This window comes from Dipodomys merriami, unplaced genomic scaffold, assembly GCF_024711535.1.
Source record: "Dipodomys merriami isolate MVZ:Mamm:240054 unplaced genomic scaffold, mDipMer1.0.p SCAF_1102, whole genome shotgun sequence".
Lineage (NCBI taxonomy): Eukaryota > Metazoa > Chordata > Mammalia > Rodentia > Heteromyidae > Dipodomys > Dipodomys merriami.
Window position 1 is genome coordinate 153,715 of NW_027202386.1, and position 20,383 is coordinate 174,097.

The window sequence follows — 20,383 nt, forward strand, 5'->3', positions numbered from 1 at the left end:
ACCCTCTCCCATCAAAAGGCCATCTACTCCCAACCAAGCCACAAGGAAAGTTGACTACAGCAAGACATACAATGTTCTATCAGGAATCTGCTCTGAGATCTATGGGGAGACTAAAGCTCCCATAAAGAACTCCCCAAAAAACAATTCTTCAGTTTTTATTCTTGTTTTTGTTGTTTTGTTAGGCTTTATGTCTGATCTTTTGTTGGTTGTTTTTATTTCTACATATTATTTAAGTGTACGATTTAAGTGTATTGTGATTTAGGATTTGCTATTTCTCTTAAAGCTTCTATTTTTCATTATTATTTGGTTTCTTCTTCCACTTTCTGATCTAATTTGTCAGATTTTTATTCTTTATTTTCTTCTAACTCTCCCTTTCTCCTCTCTCTCCACATTATACTAATACTCCATCAGAGCTACCCTGCCTAGTTCTATACACAAAGTAAGGCCTCCTTCTACGTGTGTAAACAATAATTACAGGAGTTAACTTAGATTAAGCGACTCTCTAATAATATTTGAAAAATCTTTCTCTAATCTCAGCAACTTTCCAAATACACTTCTTTTTCTTACCTTCATCTCGATCTCTAAGCTACTCCCTACATAACGTTTCTTCAAATTCTTTTCCACCTCTGACACTTGATAACAAGGTCTTTATTCTCATTGTACTACATACATATACCCCTCCCCCAAGCTGTTCTTATCCCTCTACTATCATTATACCCAAGTTCTTTTCTGAACTTGAAATCATATCTCTCCAATCCTAACCCTTCAATTCTCCATCTGCTCCAGCCCACTGATTCCTAACGGTTAATATATGAACCAACTTACATTTGGTTCTATATTTGACCACAAAATTGGTTCCATTTGACTATTTTGAGTACAAGGGGACCATCTTGTTAACTCTAAGGAGCAGAGTACTTATCACCCATACCCAGGATGTCACAAGTTACAACTATACATAATCTTGACCCTGAAGCCACAATATCCCTCTCCAAGCAAAGAAAAAGAGAGCTAAATAGGAAAACACGTACACATAACTTTGAAACCTTAAGATCTATATATGTACATGACACTGGGTTGGCTCTGCTCCCCCTCCCCCATAAAAAGACTGTCCTACTGTCATACCAATGTGATTCTTGTCTCCAAATGGGTAGAACCAACTGCAGAAACACAAGGAATATGGCCAATCAAAAACCTCAAAACTATCTCCACACAAACAAGCTACAGAACAGTCCCAGAATAACCTAGAGGATAATGTTCATGATAGATTAACTGCAAGGCTAGTAAACCTGCTGAATGAAAAATTGGATACCCTGAATAGGTTATTCTGAGAGTGTGATGAGGCCAACCAGAAGCTAATAGATGACTTCATAGCCTCCAGAAATAAAAAGATAAAGGAACTCCAGCAGAGGAATAAAGAAGCTAATAAAAAGATAAGGACCCAGATTAAGGAGTGGAAAGAAAAGTCTGGCAACCAATGCCAGAAGGTAAGGCAATCTATTCAAGACTTAAAAGAAAACTTTAATAAGGAGTTGGCCACCATTAAGAAAGAACAGCAATAAGAAGGGTGATAGAAAGTGAAGTAAAATGTCTTCAAAGAAAAATGGAGGAGGCTGAAGAAAGAATGTTGGATGCTGAAGACAGTTTAGACCAGACATTCCATTGTGACATCACAAACTCTCCAGTGTGACATATCATTGTCATTATGACACCATAAGCTCAATTTGACATCACAATATGACAATGACATCATAGCATTATGACATGACATTGTCACTGTGGCATCATATACAAATTGTGAATGCCTATTCTGGGATTGATTTCTATTTCAAATATGTCATATGGGTTGATAACAGAAACCCATTGTGACCTCATAGCCATTGTGAGATCACAATCCATTTGTCACATCACATTGCCATTATGATATTACTAACATACTGTGACTTCACAAAAATGTTTTGTCCTCATAAATTTTGTAACATGTCACCATTTTGATATCTGAGGCACTTTGTGAGCACACAAATTGTTTTCGTCCTCATAATTTTTAAGGTATGACATGTGATATCAGAAATCCACTGTGACATGACCCTTGTGTCATTATACTGCCAGACGTCATGACCGTAATATCACATTTTGACACCACCAACCTCTTAGTACTTCATCAATGTTGTGACAACAAATAACTTTGGAGACATCACAGTCCCTGTGTGAACTCATATACTCATTTTGAACAAATGAGAATTGAGTTCCAGCATTCCATTTTGACATCACCAACCCACTGAGACAACACAAAGTATTGTGACATTAACACTAGTATGGCATTCTGAAATAATTGTGACATCAAACATTATTTTGAAATGATATTGTGACATCACTATGCCATCATGATATCACTGTCCCATTGTGTTTTCAAAAATCTAGTATGAGCTCATAACATTTTAGAAAATTCTTGCTGTTTGGGACTTCAAGCTCCTTCTGTGAATGTCTATTTTTACTGTAAACTACTATCAATTAAATTTGGACATATTTTTTTAATTTTATTTTATTTTATTTTATTTTATTTTATTTGAGAACATATTGTACAGAGGGCTTACAATTACATGGGCAGGATAATGCATACATTTCTTACCAAGCATTGCAGCCTCCTCCTTTGTTTACCCTTCACCTCCCTTCCCATCCTCCCCCCTCCCCCTTCCCCCCCAACCAATCATACCTCCCTCCCCCCCCCACACACCGACATTGTAAAGCTGGTTTTGACATGACATTTTGTACTTCTCATTGTTGCAACAGGTCCACCTGAATCCTTAAACGACTTGTTTGTCCCCATCTCCTCCACATGTTATACTGACATCAAATATAGTGAAAGTGGGGGTTACACTGTGGGGGAGGGACATACAAAGCAACAAAGAAATAATCTTATAAATGCGTTAGAAACACATGCATGAAAGAAACGAAAACATTAAAATACATATTTAAGGGTTCATTTTCCTAACATCACATTATCTGACCTTTTCCGCTTGACTCATACCTGTACTAGATATTGCAAATAAGGGAAACCATGGGACCTATGCTTCTTTGGGCCTGGCTTACTTCACTTAACATAATTTTTTCCAAACCTTTCCATTTCCTAACAAATGGGGAAATGTCATTCTTTCTGATGGAGGCATAGAATTCCATTGTGTATATATACCACATTTTCTTGATCCATTCATCTACTGAGAGGCATCTGGGTTGGTTCCATATCTTAGCTATGGTAAATAATGCTGCAATAAACATAGTTGTGCTGGTAGCTTTAGTGTGGTCTTGTTTGTAAACATTTGGGTAAATGCCCAAAAGTGCGATTGCTGGATCATAGGGGAGATCTATGTGAAGACTTTTGAGGAACCTCCATACTGCTTTCCAAAGTGGTTGAACAAGTTTACATTCCCACCAACAATGAAGTCAGGTTCCTTTCTGTCCACATCCCCTCCAGCATCTGTTGTTGTTAGAGTTCTTGATTTTTGCTGTTCTAACTGGAGTGAGGTGGTATCTCAATGTTGTTTTGATTTGCATTTCTTTTATGGCTAGGGATGTTGAACATTTCTTCATGTGTCTATTGGCCATCCTTCTTTCTTCTTCAGAGAAGCTTCTCTTTAAGTCTTTCGCCCACTTATTTATTGGGCAGTTGTTTCTTTGAGGATTTGTTGTTGGGTGGTTTAATTTTTTGAGTTCCAAGTATATTTTAGATATGAGACCCTTGTCCGTTGTATGGCTAGTAAAAATCTTCTCCCAATCGGTGGCCTTTCTATTGATCTTGCTAGCTATGTCATTTGCCCTGCAGAAGCTCTGCAACCTTATGCAATCCCATTTGTCCAACCTTTCTTTGATTTGTTGTGTTTCCGGTCTCTATTCAGAAAATTTCGGCCTGAGCCAAGGAGACCTAGGGTTTCTCCTATTCCATCCTGTAATGTTTTCAGAGTGTCTGCTTTGAGTTCAAGGTCTTTGATCCATTTGGAGTTGATTCTGGTGCAGGGTGATATATAAGGATCTAGCTTTAGTTTTCTACATGTAGTTAACCAATTTTGCCAGCACCATTTACTGAAGAGGCTGTCTTTCTTCCATTCTCTTGTTTTAGCTTCCTTATGGAAGATTAGATGGCTATAGGTCTGTAGGTTCATTTCTGGGTTTTCAATTCTATTCCATTGGTAAATTTGGACATATTGTGATATTACAAACTCATTGTGACATCAGAAACCCATTGTGACCTCATCACCACTGTGACATCACAAAACAATTTGGGATCTAGAATGCCATTATGACTCACCAAACCATTGTGACATCACAAACCTATTGTGACCTCATGACCAGTATGGCATCACCAACTAATTGTGACATCAATGATCATGACATAACTATGATGTCACAATGACAATGTGAGGTCTTAGTGCTATGATGTCATTATATTTTCTGAAACCACAATGAGGGGATGAACCACTGGTGATGATTTCTCAAAGGGTATGTGGTGTTACAATTGCATCTCTGATCTCAATTTTCATGAGTTCACAACGAGGATATGTGTATTGAAAGGAACTGTGATGACACAAAGGCCATTTTTTTTAAAGGTGCTCAGATGTCATAATAGTTTTGGACTGTCACAGTGTTGATGAATTCAGAATGGAATTGTGATGTCACAACTAGTTTCTAGTATCACAATAAAATTGCAATTTCAATTGCTTCTAGTACAAAATGAGAATACGAGTTCACAAAGGAGCTTGAAGCTCCAAATCCATTGAGTTTTGTAAAATGTTATGAGTTCATACGAGGTTTTTTAAAACACAATGGGACAACTATATCACAATGGCAATGTGATGTCACACTATCATATCATAATAATGTTTTTGTCACAGTTATTTGGTGATTCAATAATAGTAATGAGGTAATAATAGCTTTGTGATGTCACAATGGGTTGGTAATGTCAAAATGGCATGCCAAATCACAATTGTCATTAACTCACAATGAATATATGAGATCACAAAAGGACTATGATATCTACAACAGCATGTGTCACAAATGTTCTGAATTCCTAAGCGATATTAGATTTCACAATGTGCACAATAGTCATGTCTGGCAGTATCATATCACAGTAGTCATGATGTCACAGTGGATTTGTAATATCACATCACACCTGAAATATTTTGAAATAAAAAAAGATTATGAGCTCACAAAGAGCCACCGATATAACAATGGCTGCATGCCAAAAAATTACAGAGGCAGGACAGGTTGGTGATCTCAAAGTGGGTTAGTGATATCACCATGGCAATGTGATGTCATAAGGGGATTGTGTTGTGACAAGGGTTATGAGTTCACAATAGGTTTCTGCTATCAACACACATGCTGCATTTGAATTAGAATGAAATCACAGAATAGGCACTGCCAATGTATCTATGGCATCACAATGTCAATCTGATGTCATAATGCTACAATGTAATTGTAGTTTGGTGATATCACAATGAGCTGATGGTGTCATAATGACAGTGTCATATCATACTGGTGATAATGTGATGGAGGGTTTGTGATGTTACAATGGCATGTCTGTTCTCAATTGTCCTGAGTTCATGATGATATGGGTACACAAAGCAATTGTGATGTTACAAATGCCATGTGTTTTTTCAAAGGTGTTAAGAGGTCAAAATAAGTTTGGGTTGTCACAATGTAATCATGATGTCACAATAGCAATATGATGTCACAGAGGTAATGAGGTAACTAGGGTTTGTGACATCAAAAAGAGTTTTTAATATCAGAATATGTCCAATATCAATTGCTACTATTTCACTATGAGGATACGAGTTAACGAGGAACTTGAAATCCCAAAGGTCATGAATTTTCTAAAATGTTATGAAGTCTTAATCAGATTGTGAAAACTCAATGGGACAATGATATCACAATGGCAATGTGATGTAAAAATATCATGTCTTAACAATGTACTGATGTCACAATTGGGTGGTGATGCCATACTGGTGATGAGGACACAATGGTTTTGAGATGTCACAATGGGTTGGTGATGTCACTATAGAATGCCCGATCTCAATTTTCATTTTTTTAATGAGTATATGAAATCACAAGGGGACTGTTATACCTCCAATGGCATGTGTTGTCACAAATGTTCTTCAGGCCTAACAGGTTTGTGATGTCACAATACTTTAGTGATATAACAATGGCAACGTGATATCACAATGGGTTTGTGATTTCACAGTGGTTATGAAGTCACAATGGATTATTGATGTCACAATGAGTTTGTAATATCCAAATCACACCCAAATTCAAATGCTAGTAGTTCACAATGAGGATAGGAGTACACAGCTAAAGCTTGAAATCCCAAAGGCTACACATTTTCTAAATTATTGTGAAGTCACAACTGATTTGTGAAAACCCAATGGGACAGCGATATCACAATGGCAATATGATGTCACAATATCATGCCATAATAATGTTTTGATATCACAATTGGTTATGCCATACTGGTGGTGTAACAATATGTTTGTGAAATCACAATCAGTTGGTAATATAACAATGGAATGGCTGACCTCATTTACATTAATTCACAATGAGTATATGAGTTCAAAAAGAGACTTTGAAGTCTCCAATGGCATGTGTTATCATAAAAGTGATGAAGTCCTTACAGGTGTGGGATGTCACAATTTGACACTATACTCAGGACACCTAGCAGTGTGATGTTACAACAGTCATGAAGTCACAGTTTCTGATATCATGTCATACTTGATATATAATGAGGTCAAAAAACAGATTATGAGATCACAAAGGTTTAAGATATAACAATGGCAGCAGGTCAAAAGTATATGAGGACAGGATAGATTTGTGATGTCACAGTGGGTTAGTGATATCACAATGGCAATGTGATGTCACACTGGATATGAAGTGACAATGGGTTTAGGATGTCAAAATTCATGCCACTTTTGAAATAGATTGAAGTCACAGAATAGGAATTCACAATGTGTCTAGGACATCACCATGACAAAGTGATGTCAAATGGCTATGATCGTCATTGTAGATTGGTGATGTCACAATGAGTTTGTGTCATAAAGACAATGGTATGACAATCGACCTGATGTCCCAAGGGGTGTGTGATGTTACATTTTCATGTGCACATCTCAACTGTTAGTTCACAATGAGGATACGGGTACACAAAGGAAGTGGGATATCACAAAGATCATGTGTTTATTTTTTTTAAAGATTCTAACAAGTCATAATAGATTTGTCATTTCACAATGTGATCTTGATGTCACAATGGCAATGTCATGTCCCAATTGGTTTGTTATGTCACAATAGTGATGAGGTTACCTTTGGTTTGTGATGTCACAATGTTTGTAATATCACACTCACAGGTCAAAATTCAATTGCTGCTAGTTCACAATGAGTATACACTGTATGCGCTTCAGGTCCCAAGGGTCATGAATTTACTAAAATGTTATGAGGTCCTATTATACGTTTTTGAAAAATGATAGGACAGTAGTATTACAATACAATGTGATGTCACTATATCAAGACATAATAATGTTTTGATGTCACATTTAGTTGGTGGTGCCATAATATTGATGAGGTTAAAATAGGTGTATATCACAATTTTCTGGCATTGTCACAATTAAATTCTGGATCTCAATTGTCTTTAACTCACAATGAGTATATGAGTTCGCAAAGGGACTGTGATGTCTCCAAAGGCATATGTTATGACAAATGTGACGTCCTAAAAGTTTTGTGATGTCACAATGTGATACAAAGTTCAGGACCTCTGGCAGTGTGATGTCTCCGTGGTCTGAGGTCACTGTTGATTTCTGATATCACATTTCATACTTGAAGTATCATGATTTCAAACACAGATTATGAGTACACAAAATTCCTGATAACACAATGAATGCATGACACAAAAATTATGAGGATAGGACAGATTTGTTATGTGAGAGTGGGTTATTGAAATCACAATAACAATGTGATATGACAAGGGGATTGTGATGTCACAAAGCTAATGGAGTCACAATGGGTTTCTGACATCAACCAACATGCCACATTTGAGACAGAATGGAATCACAGAATAGGCATTCACAATGTTTCTAGGATGTCACAATGACAATGTGATGTCAAAATACAGATATAATTGTAGTTTTGTGACATTTTATTTAACAATTCATCTACAGAGGGGCAGCTGGGTTTGTTGTATATATTAATTATGGTGAATAATGCTGCAATAAAACATAGTTGTGTTGGTAGATTTCTTATGGCCTTGTTTCTGATTCTTTGGGTAAATGCTCAAAAGTGGGATGCTGGGTCAAAGGGGAGCTCTATGTGGATCTGTGGAGGGATCTTCATACTGCTTTCCAATATGAAGTTTCCACTCCCAGCAACAATGCAGTAAAGTTCCCTTTTGGACACATTCCCAACAGCATCATTATTATTAGATTTTTTTTTTATTTTGTTGGTCATGTGGCCTGAACCATTGGACTGGGTGCTGTCCCTCAGGTCTTCAGCTGAAGGCTAGCGCTCTACCGTTTGAACCACAGAACCACTTCCAACTTTTTCTGCTTATGTGGTGCTGAGGAATTGAACTCAGGGCCTCATGCATGCAAGGCAAACACTCTACCACTGAGCCACCTTCCCAGCCACCAGATTTCTTGATTGTAGCCATTCTAACAGGGGTTAGGTGGAATCTCATTTTTTTTGGAAGAACAAAGGAAAGGTTTACTGCCAATAAGGGGACAGGCAAGTCCCCATCTTACCAGGTAAGAGGAAGTGAGAAGTGCTGGCTATTGTCTCAGGTGACCTTTTACTAATCCCATGTAGTAAAGGCAGCAATGATCAGCCCCTACCCCTTTCCCTGAGAGATCACGTTGTGGGATTTTTATATCATTTTAATAGAGTAAGAAATTACATAAATTATTGTTTTGTATTTTCTTTTATTGTATATATTTTTATTGTAAAGATAATCTATAGAGGGATTATAATTACATGAGTAAGGTAATGAATACATTTCTTATTGAACATTGTTACCCCCTCCTTTGTTGTTATCCTACCATCCCTTCCCTCCCCACCTCCTCCACTCTTTCATCTCCCCTAAGTTCCTTTTCTACATAGTGTCTTGTACATATCATTGCTACAATGGGTCAACTTGTATCCTTATTTATGCATTATGTTATTTCCCTTTCCCTCCCTAAATTAGAAAAATGTATACACAAGATGCAGGGCACCAGAAACATTGAAAACAGCAGATATTCCATGGGGTAAAATATTCATAAGAAACTATCAGCACATTATAAATACATTAAAAACAATAGCAAGGAAGATAAAACCACTTGTGTCCTTATCTTGGGGTTCACTTCGCTAGTTTCATCTTACATGGTCATATGTACATAGTTTTTTTTACCTTTTCTGCTTGTTCTAGACAAATACTAGTAATTGCAAATAAGGGAAACCATGGGATCTCTGGTTATTTAGGCCTGTCTTAGTTCCCTTAATATAAATTATTCCAAGCCTTTCCATTTCATAACAAATGGGGCCGAGTCATTCTTTCTGATGGAGGTATAGAATTCCATTGTATATTTATTATGAGGTCAAACTATGTAAAAACACAATTGAACAGTGATATCACAATGGCAGTGTGATGTCAAAATATCATGTCATGATAATGATTTTGATGTCACAATTAATTGGTGAGGCCATACTGGTCATAATAGGTTTGTAATGTCACAAAGGGTTGGTACTGTCACAATGGCATGATGGGACTCAATTTTCTTTAATTCACAATGAGTATATGTGTTCACAAAGGTACCGTGGTGTCTCCAAAGGCATGTGTTGTCTCAAATGTTCTCAAGTCCTAACTGGTTTGTATTTTCATAATATAACACAATGGTCATGATATCTGGCACTGTGATGTCATAATGTTCAAGATGTCACAGCGGATTTTTAATATCACATGTCATATTTGAAATATTATGAGGCTAATACCAGAATATTAGCTCATAAAGGGCCTAAGATGCCAAAACAGATGCATGTTGCAAAATTTATGAGTACAGGACAGGTTTTTGATGCGACAATAGTTTAGTAATATCACAATGACAATGTGATGTCACAAAGTGATTATGATGTCACAATGGTTATGAGTTCAAAATGGGTTTCTGATATCAACCCACACACTTTCTTTTTACAGATAATCTCTTTGCTTTTGCTTGTTCCTAAATGTAGAAAAGACCGTCTCGGTTTCCTACTACGATTTCACAAACATGAAAAGTGAGATCTCCTCAGGGAATCAGGTTCTTTTTTTTGGGGGGGGGGTCCAGTCGAGGGGCTTGAACTCTGAGCCTTGGCACTGTCCCTCAGCTCCTATTTTCAAGGCTAGTGCTCTACCACTTGAGCCACAGAGACATTTCCGGCTTTTTTCTTTTTGCTTATGTGGTGCTGAGGATCAGGGACTCAGTTTCTTTGTATAAAGTATATTTCTAGTTGTAAAGATTCTTCAAGTGAGTAACTTCATAATTTCCTTAATTTTAATGAAAAGGAAGACAGAAAGGTTATTGGTGAAGTCTCAAGATTAAAGCAGTGGTATATCAAATTAAGTGTAGAGAATTTGAAAAGGTAAATCAGAGATAGGAGGTCTAATCTTATTCAAGTGATCTTTGATCAAGTCAGCAAAACCTTAGATGAATTAAGACTGTCTGACGTGTTCATGCCTTTCTGGCCACTATTTTCCTTCCCTAGACTCTTGGATTTTCCCCCTCTATGTTAGTTCTATTTTTGTTGTCTACTGCTGCCTTTGGTTTGCTAACCTCTTGAGAAAATTCTTTTCCAGGACTTCTTCAGTGTTTCCCTTCCTGCTAATTCTTTCCCTTCTTAAAAAGTAGTCCTTTTCACTTTTTTTGTTGTTGTTGTTGGTTGTGGGGCTTGAACTCTGGGCCTGGGCGCTGTCCTTCAGCTCTTCAGCTCAAGGCGAGCGCTCTACCACTTGAGCTACAGCGTCACTTCCCAACAACAAATCCTCAAAGAAACAACTGCCCAAAAAATAAGTGGGTGAAAGACTTAAAGAGAAGCTTCTCTGAAGAAGAAAGAAGGATGGCCAATAGACACATGAAGAAATGTTCAACATCCCTAGCCATAAAAGAAATGCAAATCAAAACAACATTGAGATATCACCTCACTCCAGTTAGAACAGCAAAAATCAAGAACTCTAACAACAACAGATGCTGGAGGGGATGTGGACAGAAAGGAACCTTACTTCATTGTTGGTGGGAATGTAAACTTGTTCAACCACTTTGGAAAGCAGTATGGAGGTTCCTCAAAAGTCTTCACATAGATCTCCCCTATGATCCAGCAATCGCACTTTTGGGCATTTACCCAAATGTTTACAAACAAGACCACACTAAAGCTACCAGCACAACTATGGTTATTGCAGCATTATTTACCATAGCTAAGATATGGAACCAATCCAGATGCCCCTCAGTAGATGAATGGATCAAGAAAATGTGGTATATATACACAATGGAATTCTATGCCTCCATCAGAAAGAATGACATTTCCCCATTTGTTAGGAAATGGAAAGGTTTGGAAAAAATTATATTAAGTGAAGTAAGCCAGGCCCAAAGAAACATAGGTCCCATGGTTTCCCTTATTTGCAATATCTAGTACAGGTATGAGTCAAGCGGAAAAGGTCAGATAATGTGATGTTAGGAAAATGAACCCTTAAATATGTATTTTAATGTTTTCGTTTCTTTCATGCATGTGTTTCTAACGCATTTATAAGATTATTTCTTTGTTACTTTGTACGTCCCTCCCCCACAGTGTAACCCCCGCTTTCACTATATTTGATGTCAGTATAACATGTGGAGGAGATGGGGACAAACAAGTCGTTTAAGGATTCAGGTGGACCTGTTGCAACAATGAGAAGTACAAAATGTCATGTCAAAACCAGCTTTACAATGTCGGTGTGGGGGGGGAGGGGGGTATGATTGGGTGGGGGGAGGGGGGGGCTGGGAAGGGAAGTGAAGGGTAAACAAAGGAGGAGGCTGCAATGCTTGGTAAGAAATGTATGCATTATCCTGCCCATGTAATTGTACCCCCTCTGTACAGCATGTTCTCAAATAAAATAAATAAAAAAAAGTAGTCCTGAATTCTCTTGTGATATTATTTTCCTGTTTATTTCCCTACTTTCTTAACTAAGTCCTAAGAAAACTTTTAGTGTCCTTTATTCCTCGTCCTCTATTACCTTTTCATCAGTTTCTCTCTGAGGTCTAGCTCCTTAGAAGCAGACTTTGGGACATGGATTCAAATGCAAATAGCTTACATGGAAAATGATCCTGGGTCATACAATAGGAGAGGCACAACAGTGAGATAGGAAGAAGGCATCCATTGATGGCATGCAGTCAGAGCATCATTTTTATGCTGATGATTTCCAAATATTTGTCTCCAGCTTGTATCTCAACTTCAGAGTCCAAGTTCACAAATCTTCTGAAACCCAACTGCTACAAACATTGGCATAAGGAAAACATTCAAGACCTAGCACTCCTAATCCCTGAATATGTTGACATTGAGTAAGTTACTTCTCCAAGTTCCAGGCAATGCTTATGCAAGAACAGGGACAATAACAGTGCCATCAATACAAATGTCTTAATTATGAAATGAGGTTGTTTATGTTAAGTAGTAAAAGGAGTGCCTATTACACCGGAAGCAGTAAGTACTCACTCAGGATCTGCCATTGCTGATGTTATGATAACTTTCTCCACAAACGGATTTCTTTCTTTCTTTTTAAGAATTCGAAAGTCACCATTTATTAACTCCAAATGAAATAATGTCTCTAGTCACTGTCTTTGAGATTTGCATGTGCCATTAAGAGAGATGTTTATGAGGAAACTTTAAAGTTGGTAAATCGATGGCACTGACATCACTGACATCTAGAGGTCTATATTAACATCTCTCCACAAACTAATTTACTGTTACACATTCCATGTCTTTATTAATAGCAATTCCATCTATCACTTGCATCAGAAATTTTAAAGTGCTCCTAGAGTCCTTCTTACTCTCAACATGAGGCACCACACCCTGCCAACTCCGACTCCCACATACTTCTTAAATTTGTCATTTCCTCTACATCATTCTACCTCTGCCTAATGCCAGCCCTCAGAATTCCTTGCTTAGATTAGAATTCTTTGGAGGGTTATCTCTGACTACAGGTTGGATATAGTGTCTGACACAAAATAATCACTTAATAAATGTTTGAATGAATAAATATCATCAAATCATCTCTAATACAACAAATGATACCATAGTACTCTGGGTGCTTTGGAGTTGCCCTAGATTCCACATTTTAACCTCTGCCCTTTAACTTCTACCTTCAAATATACCTTGAATCTCAGCAGCTTTTAACACCACCCCTCACTTTGTTCTTCTTGACTTTTAAGGTGCCACAGCACCTTTCACTATTGAAAGGCCATCAATGAAAGAGCTTCACATACGTCCCAGGGGACCACATGGAGGCAAGCAGGCACAGGAGAAAGGTTATTACAAAGTTTATTAGAAAAGTCATATTTCCCTCAAGAGGGAGCACATAGCACCTGTCCATAAGCAGGTAGCTGGAGGGTCTGGGGCAGGAAGTGAGGTAGGTGGGAGCTCAGGTGGGCCTGGCAGAGAGAGGGAGAGGCCAGGTGTACGGCGAGAACTCTAGGCCTGGGAGCAGCTCAGGTCTGGGCTGAGTTGAGGACCAAACGTGAGCATAATGCTTATAACTAGGCCTTTTTTGTTATCTTTCTGTGTTCTCTATTGACTTCTCTAACCTTATTGTTTCAGCTTCCCATTCCCTCACCTTGTTTTGGTCATAGTCAACTTTGTGACATTCCACCAACAAACAAAACGTTCAGTCTTTGCAATCGTAGTTTTCCTGGGTCTTCAACCAGTTGTGAATTTACAGTAGTTTATTTTTTGTGGGTACTGGGATTAGAACTCAGGGCATGGGAGCTTTTGTACTCAAAACTAGCTTGCTACCACTTGAGCTACAGTGGCACTTCCAGTTTTTGGGTGTTCAATTAGAGATAAGAGTTCCATGGATTTTCGTGCCTGTGTTGGCTTCAAACCATGTTCCTCAGATCTCAGCCTTTTGAATAGCTAGGATTACAGGCATTAGCCACCAGTCCCCATCCATAGTTCAAAGTCTTAACTCTCCACAATTATCTCCTTCTCTATATTTTCACATCTTACTGTCTTTCTCCATCTTAGAATGTAAGCTTCTTAAAGTAGAGTTTATGGCTTCTTTTGATTGTCATCTAGATCTTAAGACCAAAGCTAGCATATAGCAGCACAAAAATAAATATTTGTTAATAAACATTTATTGATTACTCTTTAAAATGAACACTCAATAAGATGTACAAGAGGTTATATCAAAAAATGAACTTTACAAGTTGTGGGGGATGGGAGGGCAGGGACGGTAAGGGGAAACAAAGGAGGAGGCAACAATGCTTGATAAGAAATGTATTCATGGGCTGGGAAGGTGGCTCAGTGGTAGAGCGCTTGCCTTGCATGCATGAGGCCCTGGGTTCGATTCCTCAGCACCACATAAGCAAAAAGAAAAAAAGACGGAAGTGGCGCTGTGGCTCAAATGGTAGAGTGCTAGCCTTGAGCTGAAGAGCTGAGGGACAGTGCCCAGGCCCAGAGTTCAGGCCCACAACTGGACCCCAAAAAAAAAAAAAGAAATGTATTCATTACCTTGTGTATGCAATATCAATATCAATAGGTAAACATCAACTATCTTTTATAGGTAAGAATAAGAATTGAACTTGGAAAATTAGAAAACTGATTAATATGATATTTCTACCTTGCTCCTTTTTTGAAAATTCCTTTATTGCCAATAAAAGGTGGGGTATTTAAAGAAATACAAAAATTTCCTAATGTAAAGCAAATTGCTATATGTTTACTGGGATAAAATGCCCAGCAGCAATCTTAAGGAAAAAAAAATCTTATAACCAAGGTGAATTCAAAGACAACCTTCTATTATTCAAGTCACTCAGTAGACAAAGAACCGTTTAACATAATATATAATGAATATTCTTTCATTTCTCAACAAATTACAGCAATACTAACACCTTCATGAAATAGAGCATTTCAAGTTTAATATATTTGATGACTGAGTTGAAATTAGATGAAAAGGGCAGGGGTGTTATCGACAGATGTTCCTAGTTTAGGGGACAAAAGCTGCTCTGGAAATTGCAGGTGTCATAGACATGTCATAGCCTCCACCTTGCACTTGTCCTGGAAATTCTCAGCAAGTTTCTTACATTCTCTTGATTTCCCTTGAGAATCCCTGTACCAAAAAGAGCTCTTATGGTAAACTTCAGCTGAGAAACAAATTGAATCAAGAACACGCCCATTATTCCCATTACCAGAGTATACTGCTTCTTTTAATTATAGCACAGAGATTTATTTTGAGATATTTGAGAGGAAGAGAAACTACAAGAATAATTTTTAGGACAGGGACAAGAAAATGTGAGGAGAGCTCTAGGCCACATGGTGTGATAATTTGGCAACATAAACCCTTTTAGATTTCTACTTAGGTCAATAATGACAAAATAGAATATGTGAACTGTTTAAAGGTAAAGATTTCAGGTTCATATGTCAAAACCAAAATTAAACAAAAATAAATATATATTTTGAATTGCTCATATAGCACAAAGGCTAAGCAACATGTTTATTTTGTTTCCCTGAACTGTAAAATGACAAATTTGAGATCTTAGAAAAATTAATGATGGAGGAGAAGCCTGGTGTCTCATGCCTGTAATCCAATCTACTGAGGAGGTAAATATTGAAAGGGTTGTGGTTCAAGGTCAGCCTGGGTAAAAAGTTGGAGACTCCATCTCAACCAATAAAAACTGGGTGTAATGACCTATGCCAAGTTTAAGTGGGAAAGGTAAACAAGAGGGTCTAGAATAGTCCAGGCATAGACCAGAAGATCTCTTTAGAAAAATAACTGAAACAAAAACAACTTGGGGAATGGCTTAATTGGTACAACACTTGCAGGGCAAAACCATGAGCTCAAAATGCAGTACTGAAAAAAAAGGAAATGAAAAGTTATATTTTAGTTTATTCTTCCTAAATATTGAAATTTTTCATTTTCTTTTAGATATCACAATGACAATAAAACGTACAAAGCATTTGGCTATTATGGTAGAAAATTCTAGCTGTTGACATCGAATTTTTCTGTTCTTTCTAGGTATCCAGCTAGACTGAATTTATTGCTGACAGTATCTTAAAGTTACTGCAAAGTGACTCCACTCAATAGAATGAGAGCAAAGAAAATGCATACTCCTTTAGGGCCAGTCCATAACAGGTACCTTGTGTAGTTGTCTCTGTCCTTTTCCCTTCAGGTTTGACAAAAATGAAAGTAATGTTCTTGAAAACAACTTAATGAAGTTGTTAAAGCCACAGGATGAAAGAATATGAATCTTTGAATCATTTTGTAGGAAGTTATTTTTCAATCAGTCTTTGACCTCAGTGAAGGAAAATTTCTCTCAAATGGACCCTCTGAGATATGGGAATTTATTTTATTTTATTTTAGTGTTTATTTTTTGCCAGACCTGGGGCTGGAACTCAGGGTCTGGGCACTGTCTCTGAGCTCCTTCTGCTCAAGGCTAGTGCTCTATCACTTGAGCCACAGTGCCACTTCTGAATTTTTCTGTTTATGTGATACTGAGAAATCAAACCCAGGGCTTCATGCATGCAAGGCAAGAATGCTATCACTAAGCCACTTTCCCAGATATGGGAATTTCTTTTATTAACTACATCACCTTACCAAATACAGCAGGTTAGAATGATTAGAAATTAAAGTTCCTATTAGTTCTGTAACCAGCTTTTCATTGTGGTGAGAATTTTACACTTCATAGTTTTATATTTTTCTCACTCTATATGTGCAGTTTCACCAATAATTCCCCATTGGGAAAATTTTGCTTCCACTGGTATTATATCTTCCATAACTGCCCTGACTGAATGTTTCATCAGAGCCAGGGATTTGTGTACTGAAAACTTTTTTTAGGTTAGTTAACAATGAAATTTAAAACTGTGGGCATTAATTAAAAGGAAAATGAAGATAAAGTACATTCATTATGTTAATTCCAAGGTTCACAATCATTTTTTTCCAAAAGGTATCCCAAAATAAACACCTTTCAAATAAATTGTTTGGAAATCAGGACACAAATTATCATTTTTATTCTGTTGGCATAAAGATAGCTCTTTGAAAAATGAATAATGACCAGTCTTCAAAAAAGACAAAATATATCACCTTGGTGTTCTCTCATAAACACATTGTCAGATGATAGCTTTATCTTACATGCCTACTGACTAAAGACAGACAATCTCCCCCACCCCTTTTAAACAAAGGTGTTATTCAGAGACACAATCATAGGTCACAGTATAATTCTCTATACAAGAAAGTTTTATTTTTCAATCCTATAATTTCCATTTTAATGCTACGAATACTTTTGTTACTGGTTCTAAACAAAGATTCTCATATAAGGAATTAATCAATCACAGTTCCAAAGTCACACTCTGCAAATGAGAAAACAAACTGCTCTGGGCTTTACAAATTGAAGATTATGAAAATAAATTCTAAGGTGTTCACTCATGCATGAAATTCTATCACTCTATCAGCACTCAATTTGTATATGTGAATATTTATGAACCCCTGGAGGTTTATAAGTAACATGAATGAGAATTTTTGGTAAAAAAAGGCTGGGAAGATAATTTTACCTAAAATTTGAAGAAAAGCTCAACTCCTAAATGTGCTAAACTTCCTTTGGAACAGACATATAAACTTTAGTTCTTGTCAAGGTATTAACTGATTCATTGGTATCTTGCTTTCTTTCTTGCTTAATGTACCCACCACAGCAGTGACTCCTGAGTATTCCAAAGCTTTACAAAATGGAGCTGGACATTTGATTACTATCAGTAGTGAATTACTGGTTGGCACTAAGTCTCAGGTGCCTTTCAGAGAAAATCCATTTTGCTTCACATTTCTCATTAATTCTCATTTGTCCTTTTCTTTCTTTCTTTCTTTTTGCTCAAATTTTTTCCTCTTCTCCTAGACTTATCCCATTCTTTTCATCCTAGCTCACGCTCTAAGAGAGGATAGTATTTTGTGGCATCTTTGCTATGGCATTTTATCCATCTATTTCTGCATCCCGGAGTCTACCCAAGCTGTTTCTTTAACCAAAGTTTAAAGAAACCCTAGACTAGAATAAAATAGCTTAAAGACCGTTGTCACTTATAATGGACTCTCCTTAACGTTTCAAAATTCTGTTAAGTGTTCATATCTCTCTTTCTTTCTTTCTTTCCTTCCTTCCTTCTTTCTTTCCTTCTTTCTTTCTTTCTTTCTTTCTTTCTTTCTTTCTTTCTTTCTTTCTTTCTTTCTTTCTTTCTTTCTTTCTTTCTTTCTTTCTTTCTTTCTTTCTTTCTTTCTCTCTCTCTCTTCCCCCCCCTCTCTTTCTCTGCATCAAAAGAGTAGGCATAGAAATGAACAACATTTCAATACCTAGTATTGAAAAATCTTAGAATTTCTAGGACAGTATAAAATTACCTATAGAATTTCTGGCATATAGGATAGACTCGAAAAATATTAGTACTTTAGTTTTTGCTGCATATAATTGATGCCCAAACTTTATAGCTTAAAACAGCAATCATTACCTTATACACTCTCATAGTTTCTGTGGATCAAGAAGTCCAAAGGGCTAGGTTCGTCTGTCCTTTCTCAGTCTTTTCTTTTTTTTTTTTTTTTTTTTTTTGTCGGTCGTGGGTCTTGAACTCTGGGCCTGGGCGCTGTCCCTCAGCTCTTCAGCTCAAGGCGAGCGCTCTATCACTTGAGCTACAGCGCCACTTCCGGTTTTTTGGTGATTTATTGGAGATAGGAGTCTCACGGTCTTTCCTGCCCAGGCTGGCTTTGAACCGCGATTCTCAGATCTCAGCCTCCTGAGTAGCTAGGATTACAGGCGTGAGCCACCAGCGCCCGGCCTTTCTCAGTCTTTCATGCAGTGCAGTCTGAAGTCAACCTGGACTAGTCATCTGAAGGAAGGACAAGCTGGCTTGGACTGTCTACTTGAAACCTGTTTCTCTCTATTATGACTTTTGCATGGAGCTGCTTGGTTGTACACATGTTTGAGTGATTTAGGGAATCAAGATGAAAACGGTTTACAGACTACCTTTTCCATTGGTATTTTGTTAGTCACATATCTATAGTACTGATTTGATGTGGGAAAGGGGCTAGCTACCTAAGATTATGAGTTCCAGGAGATGTTGATCATCAGATTGCATCTTGGAGACTGGCTATCATAGACACGGATTCCCTCAGAGGAAATAATTTGACTTGACTAGAATTCCTGGAATGCTTTCAATGTTTTTGGTGATTATTTATTCCTTTTCATGATAGTTCAGCCCAACTATTTCCTGTTTTGCTTCCTTCCTTCCTTTCTCTTTCCTTCTTTCTTCCTCTCTTTTACCCCTCCCTCCCTCCCTCCCTCCTGATTTCCCTCCCTCCCTCCCTTCCTTCCTTCTTTCCTTCCTTCCTTCCTTCCTTCCTGCCTGCCTCCCTTTCTCCCTCCCTCCCTCCCTCTCTCTCACTTTCTCTCTCTCTTTCCCTCTTTTTCTTTCTCTTTCTTCCTTTCTCCCTCCTTCCTTCCCTTTTCTCTCTCTTTCTGTCTTTCTCCCTCTTTACCTCCCACTTTCTCTTCTAATCTCTCTATCTCTCTCACACACCCACCTCTGATTTCACTCACATTTAATCATTTTTGTGTATAATTACAAGTGTTAGAAAACAATAAGAATGGGTAAAATTCTACATTAGAACCCAAAGCCTTCCAGAAAAGTCTGCAGGCCTCTAATCTTTCATTCTTAGTGATTCTAGGTTGCCATCTTATGTCACCCCCAGTATACTTAATCCCAAAATGCATGACTAACATGCCTTCTTCATCCCTGCTTAAAATCCTTGATGGTTTGTTTCTGCAGAACATAGTCAACTACTTGAAACTGACATAAATGTCTAAATACTCGTTTCTAAGTTTGTATGGCAACCTCATTTTCCATCATTTAAAATTATACTCCAGAACTAAACTACCCCATCAGAGGCTGAGAAGACTGATTTTTAGATGTAAGACATGAAGTTTTCACATGCCCTCAATGATTGTTGTTATTGTCACAAAAGGGTTGCTTATTTTTTAATTCATACTTAATGACAAGCATTGGACAAAATATATTACATGTTACATTTCAGTAAAACCTTATACCAAGACCTTCAGACTAATTATCTCCATTTCAGTTGAGATAATAGACTTAGCTGTTAATTTCTGTTCAGCTAATACATGAGAAAATTCAAGCTTAC